We start from the raw sequence: 23,987 nt of genomic DNA on the forward strand, positions 1-23,987 counted from the left end.
ATTCATTAAGAGAATCATTGCATACGACCGCCGCAATTGTGTCTCACTGTTACATGACATACTGCACCTTCCATCCAGCGCTGGGGGATTTGTTTACTGGTTACTATGCCAACCTTCCACAGTACTGTCAGGCCAGACCTGGTACATCATGGGGGCGCCTGTTACCATGGCGCCGCTCGTCCTAACCAGAAGTGACTACACAGGAAGTGATGTCACAGGGACAAGGTAACGCCCTGCAAAATATACACATACCGCTGTTGCTGGTAGATGGAGGGACGGGGCCTCACTTACTCTATGGGCAAACGAATGGGCACACGTTTGGGACCTGGAGTATGTATGAACATAAGGTAATCCAATGCGAATCCCTTCCCTGAGGGGCGGGCATATGGCAATCAGCTACCTCATTTAAACCAAGTGTCACAGGAGCCCTAGTGGCTGACCGCACTTAGCCTTCTAAACGGTGCCAGCGCACGGATCGTGCGAACTCTGGTCGCAGTCAATGCGCAGGAACCGTTAAGAATTAGCCGCAGACAACTCAGAAGGGAGCCTGTGAGACACGGGTAATTACAACGTAACCCACTGGTTCAGAGTAAACTGCCACCACCGCGGTTACCATGGGACCGTGGAGCCCACTAACTGACTGACTAGTCCTGCGAATAAAACGGTTAAACACACGGTATTCTGTCTAGCCAACAACAAACAAACAGTAGCGTATCTTCAGAGGCCCGGGATCAGTTCTGCGTGTGCTGATAAGCAGGGTAGCGGACAGTGAATGACTTGGAGAAAGTCGTTTATTCACGCAATATAAATAATTAATATATACAGACAATTATTAAAATCACAATTATTAAGACAGTAATAGCCAGTATAAAAAATAAAAGAAGGGAGAAAAATACTTAGTTCCTGGAAAGATGTCCTTTTTGTGGGAAAACAGAGTTCTGGGTTTCAATTTGAGTTCAGAGTTCAGACCAGGTGGATGCCAGCATATCCTCAAGCTGGCATCTGGTGAGTTCAAGATGTTTCAGTGTGGAGGATACTGAGTTTGGGTCCTCTGCCATTCTTATGCCCCTGCTTCAGTAGGAGGGAGTGAGGGCGGGGAGCCATACACCCCCTTAGAAGATGAGATGAGCCCTCCCCTTGTCCTGGGGGCTAGAAATCATATCTACCCATATATGGGCTCTACCTCACAGAACCGTACAGGTCAGGGCAGTTTTAATAACATTTTCAGGTCTGTCTCGATTTACCCAGCGCCCTGATACCAGACATGAGGGGTGGGACCCCTGTGGTATCATCAGGGCATTTTCAAACTGCCTAACTGGAAGTCCTTACCTCAGAATGTTCTGAAACTTCCTCAGAACCAGCACCGGGGCTCATGCTACACTTCCCCCACGTTTGGCGAAGCTGCCATCTCAGGAACCCCAGAAATATGACAGATCTGGGAAGTTATGGATTATGCTATGAGACTCAGGTTTATTCAGGATGTGTTCTAGCTGCTAACAGCTGACTTCCCTTTGATCTTTACCAGTGAGCAAGGTGTCAAGACCTCCCGGAGATTTGTAGCCTGCCTGGCTGCACCTAGGCATCCTGATCATCCCTTGGTTAATTAACATCTACATGAGATCAGCTAGGTGTCACCTTATACCTGATGGATGGGCCATCCGCACAGCTTGAAGCCAGGGACTCTCTGGGCCCAGGCTCATTAGCATATCAAAAGAGCCATCCAGCCTTTAGGATGGTGCTCTCTCTGCTAAGAAAAGGACTTCAGCTCCCCCTACACACTCAATCCAGATTGTATCGATTTGAAGCGCAATCGATGCAGGGAATCGAGTGCGATCGCTTTTTCTTCACGGGCGGTTACAGGACGCGCCTGCGGCCCCGCAACCGTCCGTGACAGCCCCCCCTGGGGAGAAGGCAGATAGACATTCATCAGCAAGATGTGTGTCGTTGCCGCTAACCTGCGAGATCTGATCTAGTTCCCCGTTGGCGTTCTGGGGTCGGCTGCCCGCTGCGTGTCGGCCAACCTGGCTGACGGGTCTTGGGTTGCCGGTGCGGCGGGAAAACCTATTGGAGCCTGTGGCTCGGTTCCCCTGGACCGGTCGCGGTCTGCTACCCTCAGGGTTGACCCGACATGGACCGTTCTGGACAGGGCGTTTGCGCCACTGCAGTCGGACGTGGTGTCTGCCGGGACTGCTGACAATGGGCAGTGGGTTGGTTAGGTCAACAGCCAGCCCACGCGGGGTTCCCCTGCTAAGTGGCTGTGGACCTAAGGGAACCCCGCGGGGATCCCTGGACCTTCCCAGCTCCTGACAGACGGCACATGCCCTGCAGTAGTTTGCTACATCCCTGTTCATCCGGGGCCAATAAAACTGGTTCCGAATACCGGCAAGTGTCTTGCGGACACCCGAGTGCCCTGTCAGAGGATTACCATGTGCGGATTTCAGCACATGTCCCCTGAACGCACTCGGGACCACAAGCCATTTGGTATTCGCGTGGGATCTACCTGTAGAGGGCTGTACAGACTCGCTGTACAGTCTCCCACCTTCCCAGTACACCTTGAAAGCGGCCCCGTCTGCGAGGGGCTCAGCGGCTTGCTGCCTGAGCACCTCCAGGCTTGGGTCACGTTGTAGTGCGGCTGAGAATACGGCGCTGTCAGTTTCAGCCAACTGGCTCATGTCACACGAGGCCAGCGGCTGAAAGGTCTCATCCCTGCGGTCAGAGGAGGGGGAGGAGGCCGGAACCCCCTCCACCTGTTCTGAGCTCGGGTTCTGAGCAGTGCAGCTGCGCGGTACTGCTAGCACAGGTACACTGTCAGAATGGCACAGACGGACATTACTCAAGTCATCATTGCATGCAGTAATGACATTGACAGGTATAGACATTTTTTCATTACAGACAGGTTGTACAGTAAACTCAGGTACAGTTACAGCATCATCACAACAGACAGTCTGTACATCAAACTCAGGTGCCTTTGAAGCAGGCACTATTGAACCTGGTACCCTTGAACTGGGCACATTTAACCCGCCTCCCCCTGGTGCTCCCCCAAGTGTATAAAGTACCTGGTGGTGGGTGGAGAGTCCGTCTCCTTCCGTGAGCGACAAGGCGGTCGTGGCAGGTGCATAGTAGGACACAAGCTTGCCCAAATCAGTCCCCAGCAACACAGGGACTGGGAGATCCTTCATAACCCCAACAACCCTTTCGTGGATCCCTAATCCCCAATCCAGCTTCACTGTCGCGTAGGCTATGTGAAAAAGGGTGCCCTCTACTCCAGTAAGGGCAAGGGATCGGCTGGAGCTGATGCTCTCCTTTGGCACAAGGTGTGAGTGAACTAACGTGATGTCAGCTCCGGTGTCTCGAAATCCGGTGACAACTTTGCCGTTCACTCTAACAAGTTGCTGCTGGTCGGTTCGGTCGCGGATTTCCTTTCCGCGGGCAAACAGGACAAAATCTGATGATCCAGGCTGTGGTTCGCTGGCGGGTTGCCTCTGCTGTGGGTGAGGTGCAGGTGATGCAGATGATCCAGGTGCTGGTGGTGTCTGTCTCCGCTCCGGACAGTCGAATTTCATGTGTCCGGGCTGGCGGCAGTAGTGACAGGTGACCTCTCCAGGCGCTACAGGCCTGGGTGCAGCAGCTGCGCTGGGTGGCCTCTGTGGCGGACGGCTCACAGGGGCAGGAGGGTCTGCCGAGGTATTGGGCTGACCTCCTCTCCAGCTGGATGGGACAGTTCTGCGTGTATCAGCCACCCGGGTAGTTGCAAAAGTCTCAGCAAGGTCTGCAGCGACAGTTGCTGAAGCCGGCCTGCGTTCTAGCACAAACTGGCGTACATCAGCAGGGCAAATGTTCAGAAATTGTTCCAGGACTATCAAGTCCTCCAGGACATCATAAGACCCTTTGGTGAGGCCTAGTGTCCACTGGCGGAGTGTGGTGAGCAAGCTGCTGGCCACATCTCGGTACGAATCAGAAGACTTTTTCTGCCAGGCCCTGAACTTTTTCCGATAGGCTTCTGGCGTCAGCTGGTACTTAGTAATGATAGCGTCTTTTATAGCAGCATAATCATTATCCTTCTCCGCAGGCAATTCTGCGAAGGCATCAAGCGCTTTGTAGCGCAGCAAAGGTGTCAGATGTCTGGCCCACTGGTCTTGGGACAGACGATACTGACGGCATGCTTTTTCAAAAGACTGCAAAAACAAGTCAATGTCTGTGTCTTTTTCAATATTAGCAAATTTAAATTTTGCACTTACGGGTGCTGCAGCTCCTTCAGCAGGGAGGCTGGGCGGTGAACTCCGGCTGGCCTGTTGAACCTTTGCCATGTTGAGCTCATGCTGTCGTCTCTCCCGCGCCTCTGCGGCATCCCTCTCCGCGTGGCGTTCAGCAGCAGCAGCTTTGCGTTCTGCAGATTGGCGCTCCCGTTCCTCTCGTGCCTCTCGCTTTTGCTCCGCCATGTACTGCAGGTACTTGTCCAGGTCAGTCTCCATCAGCTTTTGTAATGCCTGCTGCATTACCGGGTCAGCACCCATGGACAGTCCAGTACTGGCCGGTTCCAGGCGAGTACTTTCAGAAACTCTGGGATTGGGGTCCATACTGACAGTCTCTGGCGTAACTGTTGCAACAGGGCCCGCAGGATGCTCAACCTCTGTACGCCTAGGATCTTCAGCCTCTGGTTCCCCTTGCCTTGAGTCAGATAGGGCAGCGTCTACCTCAGCAGACACATCCAGCTCCCGCGGTTGCTGGGTATCCCATTGAAACAAGTCATTTACCATATCCTGTTTGTTCCTGCGGAGGGTGTCAATGCCCCGCAGCTGACAAAGATTTTCCAGGTCGGATACGGTCATGAGCTTGTAGTTCCCGGACATTTCCATGCCAAATAAAATAAAACTTTTGGGGAGGGGTACTGGCTACACAGTCTCTCTGTATATATAAAAAATATATTGCCTTCCAGCTACACCAACGAATTAGTTCGTTTCTCGATAGCACTAGCGCTATCGCAGATACTTTCAGCACAACACAGGTCCCAACCGCTGCCTAACACTGTCACAGGAGCCCTAGTGGCTGACCGCACTTAGCCTTCTAAACGGTGCCAGCGCACGGATCGTGCGAACTCTGGTCACAGTCAATGCGCAGGAACCGTTAAGAATTAGCCGCAGACAACTCAGAAGGGAGCCTGTGAGACACGGGTAATTACAACGTAACCCACTGGTTCAGAGTAAACTGCCACCACCGCGGTTACCATGGGACCGTGGAGCCCACTAACTGACTGACTAGTCCTGTGAATAAAACGGTTAAACACACGGTATTCTGTCTAGCCAACAACAAACAAACAGTAGCGTATCTTCAGAGACCCGGGATCAGTTCTGCGTGTGCTGATAAGCAGGGTAGCGGACAGTGAATGACTTGGAGAAAGTCGTTTATTCACGCAATATAAATAATTAATATATACAGACAATTATTAAAATCACAATTATTAAGACAGTAATAGCCAGTATAAAAAATAAAAGAAGGGAGAAAAATACTTAGTTCCTGAAAAGATGTCCTTTTTGTGGGAAAACAGAGTTCTGGGTTTCAATTTGAGTTCAGAGTTCAGACCAGGTGGATGCCAGCATATCCTCAAGCTGGCATCTGGTGAGTTCAAGATGTTTCAGTGTGGAGGACACTGAGTTTGGGTCCTCTGCCATTCTTATGCCCCTGCTTCAGTAGGAGGGAGTGAGGGCGGGGAGCCATACACCCCCTTAGAAGATGAGATGAGCCCTCCCCTTGTCCTGGGGGCTAGAAATCATATCTACCCATATATGGGCTCTATCTCACAGAACCGTACAGGTCAGGGCAGATTTATTAACATTTTCAGGTCTGTCTCGATTTACCCAGCGCCCTGATACCAGACATGAGGGGTGGGACCCCTGTGGTATCATCAGGGCATTTTCAAACTGCCTAACTGGCAGTCCTTACCTCAGAATGTTCTGAAACTTCCTCAGAACCAGCACCGGGGCTCATGCTACACTTCCCCGACGTTTGGCGAAGCTGCCATCTCAGGAACCCCAGAAATATGACAGATCTGGGAAGTTATGGATTATGCTATGAGACTCAGGTTTATTCAGGATGTGTTCTAGCTGCTAACAGCTGACTTCCCTTTGATCTTTACCAGTGAGCAAGGTGTCAAGACCTCCCGGAGATTTGTAGCCTGCCTGGCTGCACCTAGGCATCCTGATCACCCCTTGGTTAATTAACATCTACATGAGATCAGCTAGGTGTCACCTTATACCTGATGGATGGGCCATCCGCACAGCTTGAAGCCAGGGACTCTCTGGGCCCAGGCTCATTAGCATATCAAAAGAGCCATCCAGCCTTTAGGATGGTGCTCTCTCTGCTAAGAAAAGGACTTCAGCTCCCCCTACACACTCAACCCAGATTGTATCGATTTGAAGCGCAATCGATGCAGGGAATCGAGTGCGATCGCTTTTTCTTCACGGGCGGTTACAGGACGCGCCTGCGGCCCCGCAACCGTCCGTGACACCAAGCTCTGACAGCGTGGGTTAGTTCTGACTTGGGCTATCAGGAGGGTTGCTGGGGGACACTCTGTCCAATTGTACAGCTGGTGTGGGGATGTAAATATTGTATATAGCACTTGCACTGTGTCACTTTCTGAAGAAGCCGTTGTGGTGAAACCGGTCAAAGCATTAGTAGCACTGTATTCATGTGTATAGCACTCATCTAGTTGTATATAGAGTCCTCTTCCCCTCTCCCTCATGTGGCTGTGGTTATATTCTTTACAGTTTAGAGCGGGTGCTTGAACTGCACACAGTCTCCACACCTACTGTTTACAGGTCACTGTATTACTGCAGGACTTGTCAGGGCTAGCTACACCCCACTCTGATTGACTATAGAGAGTGGAGGGGGATCAGCAACGACACCCTGCCTGTTTATCCTTTTGTAGTAACAGTGTGAACCAACACAACTGTATACATGTTGTTGTCAGTGGGAGTGATTATATACTCTCTCCTCTGTTTTAGTAGTTTAATGTTACAATAAAGAGACCGTTCTTTTTTTTAGTACCTATAGGGCTGGTCCCTTTGGACCTTCAGTGCTTATATTTTCTTCCCTGGTACCCATTCAGTGAGTGGGTTTATTGTTTACATTCTTTTCTCTGGGTGTGTCCCCGAACACCATTAAGTTTAGGCATGGCAATGGCATACTTATCTGAGAGCCCGCCCTCTATTGAACCCCTGACTCTCGAAGCTAGGGAGACATTTCAAAACAAACAGGTTGATAGTGATGAAGGCAGCTGCACAAATAAAACCGATATTGAACCTGCTTTTAAAGATATCTATAAAGCCGCATCTACACGAGTAGATGCGGCCGCGATGCTGATGCGGCTCGATTGATAAGATCCGACAGGACGGATCTCCGCACCGCCGATTCCCTGCTCGCTCCCCGCGAGGGGACAATGGCAGGGAATCGAGCGGAAGATAAGCGGCGCCAGCGGGGACGAGCGGGGAATCGAATGCGGCGGCGAGCGGGGACGCGGCGGGCACGCGGAAGAGGCGATCCGGCAGCTAATCGAGCCGCCGGATCGCAGCCTCATCTACCCGTGTAGATGAGGCTTAAGACCTATAAAGATTTCACCCGCTCTACCTGGGAAGTGGCCAGCTTTAGTATCTACTTAAAAGAGCACATTACAGTCAGAGGACTCAGGAATTTGGTTAAACCACATTCACATACAGATAACGAGTCCTTTAGGACTGGATGGGAGGAATTAAAAACAAGGCAGACCCTAGAGCTTATGAAATATTTGCACGACTATGAATTAAAATTCTCTGATAGATTGCGGGAGAAATTGAGCAATGAACAAATAGTATTGCTCGAACTCTCCAGCCACCCAGATTTTGAAAAGTTTGAAGTAAAATGACAGCAGAAAGTGAATGCATACAGAGATGAAATTAAATAAAAAAAAAAACATAAGAAATTTGCACGTGATGATAGTGACTCTAAAACTGGGAAGGTATACAACTGGGCGGAGAAAAATAAACCCTAAAGTGATCATAATAATTTGAATGCAGATGCTACTTCAGCATCAGACAGTGAGATACAATCAGGAAGTGAATCTAACACCTCCTCTAAAGATATCAGAGCACGAAACAAAGTGCAAAAAAGCAAAATAGGAATATTAAGAAACAGCCGAAGGGAAAGAGCCATAGTGTTTTTTTAGGGGAACCCCCATGCAATCCAGGGACCCTAAATGTAAGACCGCACACTCCCAAAGACAATCTAGTTGGCCTACGTGACAGAAAGAGGTGGGGATACACGGGACAGAAGCATGGGAAACCCCACCATCAGGGGTAGCCGAACATAATCCCCCCATAAACAATCAATTGCGAGTTGTCAACCTCTCCAGTTATCCAGTTTTTTATCCAAAGGCCTCTCTTTCGTTCCTGCAAATAGATTTAAGGCATTTGAATGGATGAAGGATGTTAATCTATTCGCCAGGAAACTAGCACTCCGCAAAATGTTTGAATCTAAGGAGACAAAAGAAAAACTAATGTCAAAAAATGAAAAAGAGGCTTTTGAGACTCTTAATGAGCTACTTGCGGAGCAGGAGGAGGGGACGCCCAACCTAGCTCCACCCAGTGGTACCAAACCAAAAAGCATGTATTGTCCTGCACTGTCTCAATACTAGTGTTGATCGAACACCCAGATATTCGGTCTCGGGTCGGCTCGGCCGAACATGGTCCGGATGTTCAGGATATTCGGCCGAACACCGAGCCTAATTGAAGTCAATGGGGACCCGAGCATGCCTGCTTTGCAGGCCTGAAAAAACTTGCAAAATAAGGGAAACTTTTGCAAAATGGGTTGGAAATAGTGGAGGGGCATTTACACATAGATCTTAGGCTCAGAATAAAAGCAGGGACTCAGCACGGTGGCGTAGTGGTTAGCGCTCTCGCCTTGCAGCGCTGGGTCCCTGGTTTGCATCCCAGCCAGGGCACTATCTGCAAAGAGATTGTATGTTCTCTCCGTGTCTGTGTGGGTTTCCTCCGGGCACTCCAGTTTCCTCCCACATTCCAAAAACATACGGATAAGTTAATTGGCTCCCCCTAAAATTGGCCCTAGACTACAGTACTTACACTACATAATATATACATATGGCAATGGTAGGGATTAGATTGTGAGCTCCTTTGAGGGACAGTTAGTGACAAGACAATATATATATATATATATATATATATATATATATATATATATATATATATATACTGTACAGCGCTGCGTAATATGTCGGCGCTACATAAATACTAAATAATAATAATAATGTTTGCAGAGCAGTGTGCCAATTATACTTGAATGCCAATAAAACAAATAAAACTCCCAAAAAAAGGCATACGTGAAAAACTGCACGCTTGCAACAATAAGCAAGAGTAAAATGCAATAAAGTGTGTTTTTTTAATGGGCACAACTGTTCCCAGCGGGCACTGAAAGTACTGCTCTTTTTTTCAACAATAAGCAACAGTAAAATTCAATAAACTGTGTTTTTATGGGCACAACTGTTCCCAGCTGGCACTAAAAGTACTTTTTTTTCCTCAACACTAAGCAACAGTAAAATTAAATAAACTGTGTTTTTTTATGGGCACAACTGTTCCCAGCTGGCACTGAAAGTACTTTTTTTTTTCAACAAAAGCAAGAGTAAAATTCAATAAACTGTGTTTTTATGGGCACAACTGTTCCCAGCTAGCACTGAAACTGGGACCAAATATGATGGGCATGCTGGCTGCTGGCAGTGCCTGCTGGCAGTGGTGAGGCATGTTCACTGTGGCTGGCAACAAAAAAGATGGGCACTGTGGCTGCTGGCAGTGCCTGCTGGCAGTGGTGAAGCAGGTGCGCTGTGGCTGGCCTGACAACAAAAACAATGGGCACAGTGGCTGCTGGCAGTGCCTGATGGCAGTGGGCTGGTAGTGCCTGCTGGCAGTGGTGAGGCAGGGGCACTGTGGCTGGCAACATAAAAAATGGGCACTGTGGCTGCTGGCAGTGCCTGCTGGCAGTGGTGAGGCAGGTGCACTGTGGCTGGCCTGGCAACAAAAACAATGGGCACAGTGGCTGCTGGCAGTGCCTTCTGGCTGTGGGCTGGTAGTGCCTGCTGGCAGTGGTGAGGCAGGGGCAGTGTGGCTGGCAACAAAAAAAGATGGGCACTGTGACTGCTGGCAGTGCCTGCTGGCAGTGGTGAGGCAAGTGCACTGTGGCTGGCCTGGAAACAAAAACAAGGGGCACAGTGGCTGCTGGCAGTGCCTGCTGGCAGTGGGCTGGCAGTGCCTGCTGGCAGTGGTGAGGCAGGGGCACTGTGGCTGCTGCCGATGCCTGGCAGTGGTGAGGCAGGGGCTCTGTGGCTACTGCTGGCAGTGGAGGTGAGGCTGGGGCACTGTGGCTGGCCTGGCTGGCAGTGCTGGCACCTAACCGCTAGCTCTGTCTCCTACCTACCCCAAGCTAGTGCTGACACCTAACCGCTAGCTCTGTCTCCTACCTACCCCAAGCTAAACCCTCATGCGAATGGCGGAGCCAGCGCACATTCGGGTATTTATATACCCGAACCACGTGACCCGCTCGGCCAATCACAGCTATGGTCACAGCCAGCTAGGCTGTGTGACCATAGCTGTGGAAAAAGCATAGTCGCCGCTTATTGGTTGCCTGCAAAGGCGCCAATAAGCGAGGGGAGGAGACCGAACAGTGCGGCCAAGCACCATGCAGTCCTCGGCTGTGCTCGACCCGAATCCAAACACTAATGTTCAGGGAATAACAAACAGTGCCGAGCACTGTTCGATCAACACTACTCAATACCCACACATTCAGACATTTGTTGAAATGGTCACTCGTGACCTTAGACAGTTGGAAAGAATGAGCGTTGGTAAACCACTAAATGATAATCTGTCTCAACTGGAGAGGGAAGCTCTTGACAATCTACGCAAGAATACTAATCTTGTTATAAAACCGGCAGACAAAGGGGGAAATGTAGTCTTAATGGATAAAAATATGTATCAGCAAATGTGTCTCAAAATTTTGCAGGATAGAGAAAAATACACCATTACACCATTCTCAAAAATAACCCTACTGAGATCCATCAGAAATTCCTGCAAAATTTGTTAAAGAGGGGTTTAGATGAGGGGGCACTTGATGTGAATGACCACGCACGGCTCAAACAATTCACTGAATTTCCGGTAGTGTCTGTTTTCTACGCACTCCCCAAGATACACAAGATGGCTGTACCCCCACCGAGTAGGCTAATAGTTTATCATCAGCTAGTATGTGGATGGTTTTTTTAGACCTTTTGTGGAGGCCCTCCCCTCCTATCTGAGAGACACAAAGGACATGCTGACACGACTACAGGACGTTGAGGATTCACCCACCACACATTTAGCGAGTCTGGACGTTGAATCTCTTTACAGTAACATCCGACATGATCTGGGGATTAATGCAGTGAGATACTTTTTTCAATCTAGAGGAAAGCACATGGGAGCCCACAACAACCTATTAATTGATCTACTTGAATTTATTTTGACTCACAATATCTTTCTCTTTGGCAGACACATGTACCACCAGCTCAGGGGCAGTGTGATGGGGACGGCTTGTGTCCTATCATATGCTAACCTCTTCCTGGGCTGGTGGGAGGATACTCTAGTGACGATATGCTCTTCTTTACATCTCACATTTTATATTGGGGTTGTTTCATTGACGATGTGGTCATCCTTTGGGGTGGGCCTGTGGACCTATTTGAAGACTTTGTGATCATATTAAATAATAATGAATTTGGTGTGAGGTTTACACATGAAATAAATAAAAAATCCCCTTCCCCAGTACTGTCAGGCCAGACCTGGTACGTCATGGCAGCGCCTGTTACCATGGCCCCGCTCGTCCTAACAGGAAGTGACTACACAGGAAGTGATGTCACAGGGACAAGGTAACGTCCAGCGAAATATACACATACCGCTGTGGCTGGTAGATGCAGGGACGGGGCCTCACTTACTCTATGGGCAAGCGAAGGGGCACACGTTTGGGACCTGTAATATGTATGAACATAAGGTAATCCAATGCGAAACCCCTCCCTGAGTGGCATATGGCAATCAGCTACCTCATTTAAACCACCCTCTGACAGCGCGGGTTAGCTCTGACATGGGCTATCTGGAGGGTTGCTAGGGGACACTCTGTACAATTGTACAGCTGATGGGGAGATGTAAATATTGTATATAGCACTTGCACTATGTCACTTCCTGAAGAACCCATTGTGGTGAAACCGGTCAAAGCATTAGTAGCACTGTATTCATGTGTATAGCACTCATCTAGTTGTATATAGAGTCCTCTCCCCCTCTCCCTCATGTCCCTCATGTGGCTGTGGTTATATTCTTTACAGTTTAGAGTGGGTGCTTAAACTGCACACAGTCTCCCCGCCTACTGTTTACAGGTCACTGTATTACTGCAGGACTTGTCAGGGCTAGCTACTAGAGATGGCCGGCAAACTTCCGGGGTTCGCGATCGCGGATAACCGCAAGCTTTACCGGAAGTTCGATTCGCCCCCATTGTGCATCATTAGGGTCAACTTTGACCCTCTACATCACAGTCAGCAGGCACATTGTACCCAATCAGGCTACACTCCCTCCTGGAGGCCCTCCCCCCTTATAAAAGGCAGGCAGCGTCAGGCTTTTCACTCACTCGTGTGCCTGCAGTAATTAGAGAAGGGAAAGCTGCTGCAGACTCACATAAGGAAAGATTAGTTAGGCTCTTGTAGGCTTCTTAGCTTGCTCCTTGCTGATTCTTATTGCTAAAAAGCACCCCTCAACAGCTCTTTTGAGAGCTAATCTTGTTCTTGTGATCTATTTTTTTGGGGGGGGTTTGTGTGTCCCACTGACACTTGTGTTGCATAGACAGCCTTGGTAATTCCTACTGTGTGTGCCACTGCCAGGCCCAGCACATTCAGTGACTACCTGTGTGTGTGCCAGGTGCACATTGTAATACCCATCACTGCATATACCTACCTACCTGTTGTTCACAGTGCACCCACCCACCTACGTGAGCGCACGCAGTGTCACTGTGCCTGTCCGGTACCTGTCTGTGTGTGACAGGTGCACATTGTAATATGAGTGCACGCAGTGTGATATACCACTCCATGCATACCTGTTAAATGCACCTGTGTGACAGCACATTGTATTAGTCTTCTGGCTCAGTGGCAGAGCTCTTAACCATTACACTATCCAGCCACTGCTATACTGTGCTGTGCTGTTCTGTACTGTAATAAATATATAATGTAATGTAATATAAAATAATGTTCTATGTAATATTTCACTACTGCCAATACAACATGTAGGTACCAAAAGCAATTCCAGATATGAATCCAGTCAGACTTGGTGAAATAAAGCTGATTCTGTGTTTTTTTTTGCACATTATTCACAAAGTCATGATGTTTGAGAGGCTAGGTGAGGGGTAGCTTGGGCTGTGATGTAATGATATACAGAGGTGTGACATCTGCAGGTCATGGTAGAAATCTTAGATAGTAGACCTTGGGCTTGATTCACAAAGCAGTGCTAACCTACTTAGCACGTCTAAAGTCTTTAGACGCGCTAACCAGGGTGCTAAGTAGGTTAGCACTGGATTTCTCAATCAGATCGCGCGCTAACTTTGCGCGCGCAAAGTTTTACGCGCGCAAAGTTTTACGTGCGCTAAGTCCCATAGGCTTTAATAGGCACTTCGCACGGAGCGCCCTGCGCTCTGTGCAGTACGCGCGTAAAGTTTTACGCGCATAAAGTTTTGTGCGCGTAAAGTTTTATGCGCAAAAAGCAGGTTTAGAGGTGCTAAGGGGGTTTTCACAGGCGTGCTAACAGTTAGCACCGCTTTGTGATTCAAGCCCCTTATGTGAAAGCCATCTTTGTCCACATTCTGTCTGCTGTGTGTGTGAAATCCCATCTTATGTAAACTAACTGTATGCATTGTATTTCATTTCCTATGGACAGTGCTGGAGTGACATTTCGAATATCGCCTAGACCAGGGGTCCCCAACCTTTTTGAGCCCGGGGCCCACTATACCGATCAAAATTTTCTCCGGGGCCCCCCGGGGCAGGGGGGATTGGAGGGGCGTGGCTAGTGGCAGCGGCAGTTAGCCCAGTATAGCAAGCATAGTTACCACAGTATAGCAAGTACAGTTAGCCCAGTATAGCTAGTACAGTTACCACAGTATTGCAAGTATAGTTACCACAGTATAGCAAGTACAGTTACCACAGTATAGCAAGTACAGTTACCACAGTATAGCAAGTACAGTTACCACAGTATAGCAAGTACAGTTACCACAGTATAGCAAGTATAGTTAGCCCAGTATAGCAAGTACAGTTACCACTGTATAGCAAGTACAGTTAGCCCAGTATAGCAAGTACAGTTACCACAGTATAGCAAGTACAGTTACCACAGTATAGCAAGTACAGTTACCACAGTATAGCAAGTATAGTTAGCCCAGTATAGCAAGTACAGTTACCACTGTATAGCAAGTACAGTTAGCCCAGTATAGCAAGTACAGTTACCACAGTATAGCCAGTAGTTACCCCAGTATAGCAAGTATAGTTACCACAGTATAGCAAGTACAGTTACCACAGTATAGCAAGTAAAATTACCACAGTATAGCAAGTATAGTTAGCCCAGTATAGCAAGTACAGTTACCACTGTATAGCAAGTACAGTTAGCCCAGTATAGCAAGTACAGTTACCACAGTATAGCAAGTACAGTTAGCCCAGTATAGCAAGTACAGTTTCCACAGTATAGCAAGTACAGTTAGCCCAGTATAGCAAGTACAGTTAGCCCAGTATAGCAAGTACAGTTACCACAGTATAGCAAGTACAGTTAGCCCAGTATAGCAAATACAGTTAGCCCAGTATAGCAAATACACTTAGCCCAGTATAGCAAGTACAGTTAGCCCAGTATACAGGGGCGTATCTACAGGGGTGCACATGGGGCAGCTGCTATGGGCGCCCTTTGTCACTCACCTGGGGGGGGCGCATCCCCAGTAAGCAATTAATCGCCCCCTAGGTCGGGTCAGGAGAGCGGCGCCGCCGGCACTGTCTGCGTGTGTGCGGCTGCCGCCCACAGCTTGCCCATTGATTCACCTCTCTGTTCCTCCTCGCTGCCGCCAGCGTTTGTGGTCGCGGCAGGTCGCCATAGCAACGTCGGCGGCTCTCTTTCTCCACCTCCACCCATGTGCTGTCCTCGTCATCATCGGCGGCTCCTCCTCCTGAGCGGCTTGCTTCTGAGCGCACTAGCGTGCAGTGACAGTCCTCCCCGTGCCGCTGCTCTCCTCGCTCTGCCCCAGCGTCTGTGTGGTCGCCATGGTAACATTGGCGACTCGGCTCCGCCCCCACTTGGAGACTCGGCTCCGCCCCCACTTGCTGCCTCGCATCCAGCGGCTGGCGATCCTGAGTTGATCTGTACCCCAAAACAGTCCTTCCCACTGCGCTGCCCAGCATGTGGTCGCCATAGTAACGGCGGCCACCGGCTGGCGCCACTTCTTGTCCGGCTGAGCTGACTCTGAGCCTCTCACCCCCAGTGATTCCCCCCCTCCTGATTGGCTGTTTCCGTGGCCGTGCGTGCCGCTGGGGCTGATGGGGATGGGACTGGCCTGGGAGCGGAAACAGCGTGTGTGTGTGTGTGTGTGTAGCTAGCTGCTAGAGGTCAGTCAGGTGATGCTGACAGCGCATAGACAGAGTGAGTGTCTGTGTATGAAGCAGCTAGGCGGGCAGCACAGCACAGGCAGCAGAGCCAGAGCAGAGAGATATCACCAGAACTGGGCTGCTGGCAAAAAATAAGGTACACATAATAAGGTAATAATATAATAAGTGTACCCTCACCACTGTCCACTGACTAAAGTTAATTTAAATGAATTAGATACCAGAGCCTAAGGTTAAACAGGCAAGCAGGCATATGTTGTGGGTAGTATAAGGTAAGTAAATACTGATTTCCATTCCCCTCCGACGTGTGTGTGTGCGTGAGGGGAGGGGGGGGGGGGCGCAATGTTAGTATTTGCCATGGGCGCTTGCTTACCTAGATACGCCACTGCCAGTATAGCAAGTATAGTTACCCCAGTATAGCTAGTACAGTTAGCCCAGTGTAGCCAGTAGTTACCCCAGTAAAACTGCCCCAGTGTAGGTAGGAGAGGTGCCCTCTAACCCCCCCACCGCGGCCGCCGCTCCTGTTACCTTATGAGCGGGCGGTCGCTTTCTTCCTTATATTCCCCCAGGTTCTCCTGTCCTCGGTTGCAGCATCTTGTAATACAGCAGCGCTTCCCGCGCGGCTGCTGTAAGGAAGAGAAGGAAGCAGGGCAGCGCAGGCTTCCTGTAGCGGTGATCACCGTTACCATGGGAACCGCTGCCCCGCCTCCTCTCCTTACAGCAGCCGCACAGAAAGAGCTGCTGTAATAAATGCTGCAAAGAGGACAGGGGCTAGCCGCTATGGGATTGGGGAATATAAGGGAGGAAGCAGCCGCCCGCTCATAAGCTAACAGGAGCGGCGGCCGCGGGGGGGGGGGGGGGAGAGGGAGAAAGGCCAGATCCGCCGCGGCCCCCCAGAAATTTGCCTACGGACCACCAGGGGGTGCGGCCCCCAGGTTGGGGACCTCTGGCCTAGACTATCCACACATTCCGAGATAAAATAGTATACACAAAAACACACAGCGCTTGGAATTTTCTGATGAACTACTACCAATATGGTGTAAAGGAAAAAAAAAGGCACATATATCTAGATCAATATGATTAACCACTTGAGGACCGCCCCCAGCCGATGGGCGGCGGCAAAGTCCGGGCCCAAACGACCGCAATACGCCCATCGGCGGGGGCGGCTGCGGGAGTGGCTATGCGGCGATCGCGTCATTCGTGACGCGATCAGCCGCCGGGGACTGGCTCCGCCCACCGCTCGTAGTAACCCGCCGGCCGTTCGGAAGCGAGCGCCGGCGGGTTACTAGCACCCGGATCGCCGCTGCACATATGTATAATAGGCTTTGTAATGTATACAAAGCCTATTATACTAGCTGCCTCCTGCCCTGGTGGTCCCAGTGTCCGAGGGACCACCAGGGCAGGCTGCAGCCACCCTAGTCTGCACCCAAGCACACTGATTTCCCCCCCCCCCCCTGCCCCCTGATCGCCCACAGCACCCCTCAGACCCCCCCCTGCCCACCCCCCAGACCACTGTTTGCACCCAGTCACCCCCCTAATCACCCATCAATCACTCCCTGTCACTATCTGTCAACGCTATTTTTTTTTTTATCCCCCCCCCCTGCCCACTGCCCCCTCCTGATCACCCCCCACCCCTCAGATTCTCCCCAGACCCCCCCCCCCAGACCCCCCCCCGTGTACTATATGCATCTATCCCCCCTGATCACCTGTCAATCACCTGTCAATCACCTGTCAATCACCCGTCAATCACCCGTCAATCACCCCCTGTCACTGCCACCCATCAATCAGCCCCTAACCTGCCCCTTGCGGGCAATCTGATCACCCACCCACACCAATAGATCGCCCGCAGATCCGACATCAGATCACCTCCCAAATCCATTGTTTACATCTATTCTCTCCTCTAAACACCCACTAATTACCCATTAATCACCCATCAATCACCTCCTATCACCACCTGTCACTGTTACCCATCAGATTAGACCCTAATCTACCCCTTGCGGGCACCCAATCACCCGCCCACACGCTCAGATTGCCCTCAGACCCCCCCCCCCCCCTTATCAATTCGCCAGTGCAATATTTACATCTGTTATTCCCTGTAATAACCCACTGATCACCTGTCAATCACCTATCAATCACCCCCTGTCACTGCCACCCATCAATCACCCCCCTGTCACTGCCACCCATCAATCAGCCCCTAACCTGCCCCTTGCGGGCAATCTGATTACCCACCCACACCAATAGATCGCCCGCAGATCCGACATCAGATCACCTCCCAAGTGCAGTGTATACATCTCTTCTCTCCTCTAAACACCCACTAATTACCCATCAATCACCCCCTATCACCACCTGTCACTGTTACCCATCAGATTAGACCCTAATCTGCCCCTTGCGGGCACCCAATCACCCGCCCACACGCTCAGATTGCCCTCAGACCCCCCCCCCTTATCAATTCGCCAGTGCAATATTTACATCTGTTATTCCCTGTAATAACCCACTGATCACCTGTCAATCACCTATCAATCACCCCCTGTCACTGCCACCCATCAATCACCCCCTGTCACTGCCACCCATCAATCAGCCCCTAACCTGCCCCTTGCGGGCAATCTGATCACCCACCCACACCAATAGATCGCCCGCAGATCCGACATCAGATCACCTCCCAAGTGCAGTGTTTACCTCTCTTCTCTCCTCTAAACACCCACTAATTACCCATCAATCACCCCCTATCACCACCTGTCACTGTTACCCATCAGATTAGACCCTAATCTGCCCCTTGCGGGCACCCAATCACCCGCCCACACGCTCAGATTGCCCTCAGACCCCCCCTTATCAATTCGCCAGTGCAATATTTACATCTGTTATTCCCTGTAATAACCCACTGATCACCTGTCAATCACCTATCAATCACCCCCTGTCACTGCCACCCATCAATCACCCCCTGTCACTGCCACCCATCAATCAGCCCCTAACCTGCCCCTTGCGGGCAATCTGATCACCCACCCACACCAATAGATCGCCCGCAGATCCGACATCAGATCACCTCCCAAGTGCAGTGTTTACATCTCTTCTCTCCTCTAAACACCCACTAATTACCCATCAATCACCCCCTATCACCACCTGTCACGGTTACCCATCAGATTAGACCCTAATCTGCCCCTTGCGGGCACCCAATCACCCGCCCACACCTCAGAACGTCCTCAGACCCCAGCCCTGATCACCTCGCTAGTGCATTGCTTGCATCTATTTCCCCCCTCTAATCACACCTTGAGACACCCATCAATCACCTCCTGTCACCCCCTAGCACACCTACCCATCAGATCAGGCCCTAATTTGCCCTGTGTGGGCTCCTGATCACTCGGCCAAACCCTCAGATCCCCCTCAGACCCCCTTCCGATCACCTCCCCAGTGCATTGATTGCATCTATTTTCCCCTCTAACCGCCCCCTGAGACACCCATCAATCACCTCCTGTCACTCCCCTAGCACTCCTATCCATCAGATCAGGCCCAAAACATCCTGTCATCTAAGAGGCCACCCTGCTTATGAAAGGTTCCACAAAATTTGCCCCCTCATAGACCACCTGTCATCAAAATTTGCAGATGCTTATACCCCTGAACAGTCATTTTGAGAAATTTGGTTTCCAGACTACTCACAGTTTTGGGCCCGTAAAATGCCAGGGCAGTATAGGAACCCCACAAGTGACCCCATTTTAGAAAGAAGACACCCCAAGGTATTCTGTTAGGTGTATGATGAGTTCATAGAAGATTTTATTTTTTGTCAAAAGTTAGCGAAAATTGAATTTTTATTGTTTTTTTCACAAAGTGTCATTTTTCACTAACTTGTGACAAAAAATAAAATCTTCTATGAACTCACCATACCCCTAACGGAATACCTTGGGGTGTCTTCTTTCTAAAATGGGGTCACTTGTGGGGTTCCTATACTGCCCTGGCATTTTAGGGGCCCTAAACCGTGAGTAGTAGTCTAGAAAACAAATGCCTCAAAATGACCTGTGAATAGGACGTTGGGCCCCTTAGCGCACCTAGGCTGCCAAAAAGTGTCACACATGTGGTATCGCCATACTCAGGAGAAGTAGTATAATGTGTTTTGTGGTGTATTTTTACACATACCCATGCTGGGTGGGAGAAATCTCTCTGTAAATGGACAATTGTGTGTAAAAAAAATCAAAAATGTGTCATTTACAGAGATATTTCTCCCACCCAGCATGGTTATATGTAAAAATACACCACAAAACACATTATACTACTTCTTCTGAGTACGGCGATACCACATGTGTGACACTTTTTTGCAGCCTAACTGTGCTAAGGGGTCCAAAGTCCAATGAGTACCTTTAGGATTTCACAGGTCATTTTGAGACATTTGGGTTCAAGACTACTCCTCACGGTTTAGGGCCCCTAAAATGCCAGGGCAGTATAGGAACCCCACAAGTGACCCCATTTTAGAAAGAAGACACCCAAGGTATTCTGTTAGGTGTATGATGAGTTCATAGAAGATTTTATTTTTTGTCACAAGTTAGCGGAAATTGATATGTATTGTTTTTTTTTTCACAAAGTGTCATTTTCCGCTAACTTGTGACAAAAAAAAAAAATCTTCTATGAACTCACCATACTCCTAACAGAATACCTTGGGGTGTCTTCTTTCTAAAATGGGGTCACTTGTGGGGTTCCTATACTGCCCTGGCATTTTAGGGGCCCTAAACCGTGAGCAGTAGTCTAGAATCCAAATGCCTCAAAATGACCTGTGAATAGGACGTTAGGCCCCTTAGCGCACCTAGGTTGCAAAAAAGTGTCACACATGTGGTATCGCCGTACTCAGAAGAAGTAGTATATTGTGTTTTGGGGTGTATTTTTACACATACCCATGCTGGGTGGGAGAAATCTCTCTGTAAATGGACAATTGTGTGTAAAAAAAATCAAACAATTGTCATTTACAGAGATATTTCTCCCACCCAGCATGGGTATGTGTAAAAATACACCCCAAAACACATTATACTACTTCTCCTGAGTACGGCGGTACCACATGTGTGGCACTTTTTTGCACCCTAAGTGCGCTAAGAGGCCCAAAGTCCAATGAGTACCTTTAGGATTTCACAGGTCATTTTGCGACATTTGGTTTCAAGACTACTCCTCACGGTTTAGGGCCCCTAAAATGCCAGGGCAGTATAGGAACCCCACAAATGACCCCATTTTAGAAAGAAGACACCCCAAGGTATTCCGTTAGGAGTATGGTGAGTTCATAGAAGATTTTATTTTTTGTCACAAGTTAGCGGAAAATGACACTTTGTGAAAAAAAACAATTAAAATCAATTTCCGCTAACTTGTGACAAAAAAAAAAAATCTTCTATGAACTCACCATCCTCCTAACGGAATACCTTGGGGTGTCTTCTTTCTAAAATGGGGTAATTTGTGGGGTTCCTATACTGTCCTGGCATTTTAGGGGCCCTAAACCGTGAGGAGTAGTCTTGAAACGAAATTTCTCAAAATGACCTGTGAAATCCTAAAGGTACTCATTGAACTTTGGGCCCCTTAGCGCAGTTAGGGTGCAAAAAAGTGCCACACATGTGGTATCGCCGTACTCAGGAGAAGTAGTATAATGTGTTTTGGGGTGTATTTTTACACATACCCATGCTGAGTGGGAGAAATATCTCTATAAATAGACAATTGTGTGTAAAAAAAATTAAACAATTGTCATTTACGGAGATATTTCTCCCACCCAGCATGGGTATGTGTAAAAATACACCCCAAAACACATTATACTACTTCTCCTGAGTACGGCAATACCACATGTGTGGCACTTTTTTGCAGCCTAACTGCGCTAAGGGGCCAAAAGTCCAATGAGCATCTTTAGGCTTTACAGGGGTGCTTACAATTAGGCACCCCCCAAAATGCCAGGACAGTGAACACACCCCACAAATGACCCCATTTTGGAAAGTAGACACTTCAAGGTATTCAGAGAGGAGCATAGTGAGTCTGTGGCAGATTTCATTTTTTTTTGTCGCAAGTTAGAAGAAATGGAAACTTTTTTTTTTTCTTTTTTTTTTGTCAGAAAGTGTCATTTTCCGCTAACTTGTGACAAAAAATAAAATCTTCTATGAACTCACCATGCCTCTCACTGAATACTTTGGGATGTCTTCTTTCCAAAATGGGGTCATTTGGGGGGTATTTGTAATATCCTGGAATTTTAGCCCCTCATGAAACCTGACAGGTGCGCAGAAAAGTCAGAGATGCTTGAAAATGGGAAAATTCACTTTTGGCACCATAGTTTGTAAACGCTATAACTTTTACCCAATCCAATAAATATACACTGAATGGTTTTTTTTTTATCAAAGACATGTAGCAGAATAACTTTCGCGCTCAAATGTATAGGAAATTTTACTTTATTTGAAAAATGTCAGCACAGCAAGTTAAAAAAGTCATTTTTTTGCCAAAATTCATGTCTTTTTTGATGAATATAATAAAAACTAAAACTCGCAGCAGCAATCAAATAGCAGCAAAAGAAAGCTGTATTAGTGACAAGAAAAGGAGGTAAAATTCATTTAGGTGGTAGGTTGTATGACCGAGCAATAAACTGTGAAAGCTGCAGTGGTCTGAATGGAGAAAAAGGCTCTGGTCCTTAAGGGGCGAAAAGACTGTGGTCCTGAAGTGGTTAAACAAAACGTCCAATATGGTCTATATATTAAATAAGATGAAAAAAGTCCTCAGGTTTGGGACAACAAAGGACCCAGCACAAGAGTCCTAGCAGCTGCGCTGCTGTTCCTAGCAATGAGTCATTTCCTCCATCAAAATATATTCAAAGTCAGCCAAGCGCTTCCTTAATATGCTGTATGACCGTTTTCTTTTATACGCAATATAGCAGCCCACTACACCTCCACCAGGGTCACCCTGTGTGATCCGAACTCATCAACTGCGATGGGCCATGTATTACACTGGCCTTACGCACCTCTGGGGCATTAACAGGCTCCCCTCGCCCTCCAACTCTCCTCTTCTTAAAATGTCATCAGATCACTTTTCTTCAATAAACAGCAGCATAGATTTCCACAAGTATGTACCTCAATGACAATAAAACCCCTTTCATTGCGCAGAGTGTTTAAAACCAATGTACTTTATTATGATATTGCACTCACATTTAGCGGAGTTGTATCAGGCTTATGGAGTGTGTCCCAGAACATATCTTCCCAGGTAGTAAGGGATCTGTATACCAAGTTTCATTCACACATAGGATTTTGTATCTATAGATAAGGCAGCAGCTCTTGATTTAGTCAACAGAGTAACCAAGCAGCTCGGGGTGACCCATACCACTAGGAATGTTATAGGGGGGCTAAAAAGAGACAGAAAAGCCCTCATACTAAAAAGCAATGCTTGGTGTAATTTGCCTTCTTAAATCAGAAGGAAACTTCCAATAATACAGCTATAAGTGAACATTTGTGGTTACCCACAATGCACCACTGCTGAGTATGCAAATTATCTTTTTTTGCCCCTGTAGATTGTCTGGTTTAACAGAATGAGACCGGACACTGCTAATCCACTGTCATAAAGAGCTGAGTTAGCAAGTAAGTATCCTAACACCGGCCAGTTAACCTCTCCCGCTCAGTGGAGAGCTGGGCTGGTACACAGCTACACTTCCAAAGCACATTGAGGACATACGAGAGGACCACATGTCATCTCTATGGAACAAGATACTCTGAACAAACACGGGCACTAAGGAGTGCCGGTGTTTGTCGGTAATTATATATATCTTCATTGAAGCCATGAGAATTGTTTTTTTAGAGGAACTGATTGTTGTTTTAGAGGAACTGTTTTTTTTAGAGGAACTGAAACTGAATTTTAGTGAGTCTGGTAAATGAATCTATAGTTAAAATGTATATTCATTTGTGATGCTACACTGCTGTTAAATTGATCAAACAATTTTGTTACGGTAATCTGCATTGGCATGTCAAATGAACACATAGCTAGAATGTAAATTATGTGTTTTTTTTTATTGAGAGGGGTGGAATGGGACTCAGATACCATCTTCTACCTGCCGTATATAGACATGCCCCCCTCCCCATGTCCCTTCTCGGTCTGATGTTAGTGTTAGCAGGTCATAGCTGGGTGGAGGAGTTACCTTGGCTCAGCAACCTTGCACTATAAAAATCTTGCTTCAGAAACAAATGCTTTTGGTGACAGCAGTCCTCCATCCGATAAGGTAAGAGAACTTAACTATAAGTTAATATAGGTTTGCTTATGTCTATTCTCAAGAACAAAGGATTGCTTTTGTTTGGGTGTGAGGTGAAAGTATCTTTCTAATTATATAGGTTACTGC

General features: G+C 48.3%; 1 protein-coding gene across 6 annotated transcripts in view; it reads left to right on the top strand.

Moving 5' to 3' along the window:
- The window catches only part of LOC137562728 (beta-1,3-galactosyltransferase 1-like), a 147,509-nt gene that overhangs the window by 78,985 nt on the left and 44,537 nt on the right, over positions 1-23,987 (top strand). For 2 of the 6 annotated variants that reach the window (XM_068274360.1, XM_068274366.1), the window contains exon 1: positions 23,285-23,406. The exons of 1 other annotated variant lie outside the window; for it this stretch is intronic. The gene's annotated coding sequence lies outside the window, so the exon portion shown is untranslated. 3 more of the 6 variants (XM_068274363.1, XM_068274361.1, XM_068274359.1) reach the window with 2 other exon arrangements.

Source organism: Hyperolius riggenbachi, chromosome 3, assembly GCF_040937935.1.
Source record: "Hyperolius riggenbachi isolate aHypRig1 chromosome 3, aHypRig1.pri, whole genome shotgun sequence".
Taxonomy (NCBI): Eukaryota; Metazoa; Chordata; class Amphibia; order Anura; family Hyperoliidae; genus Hyperolius; species Hyperolius riggenbachi.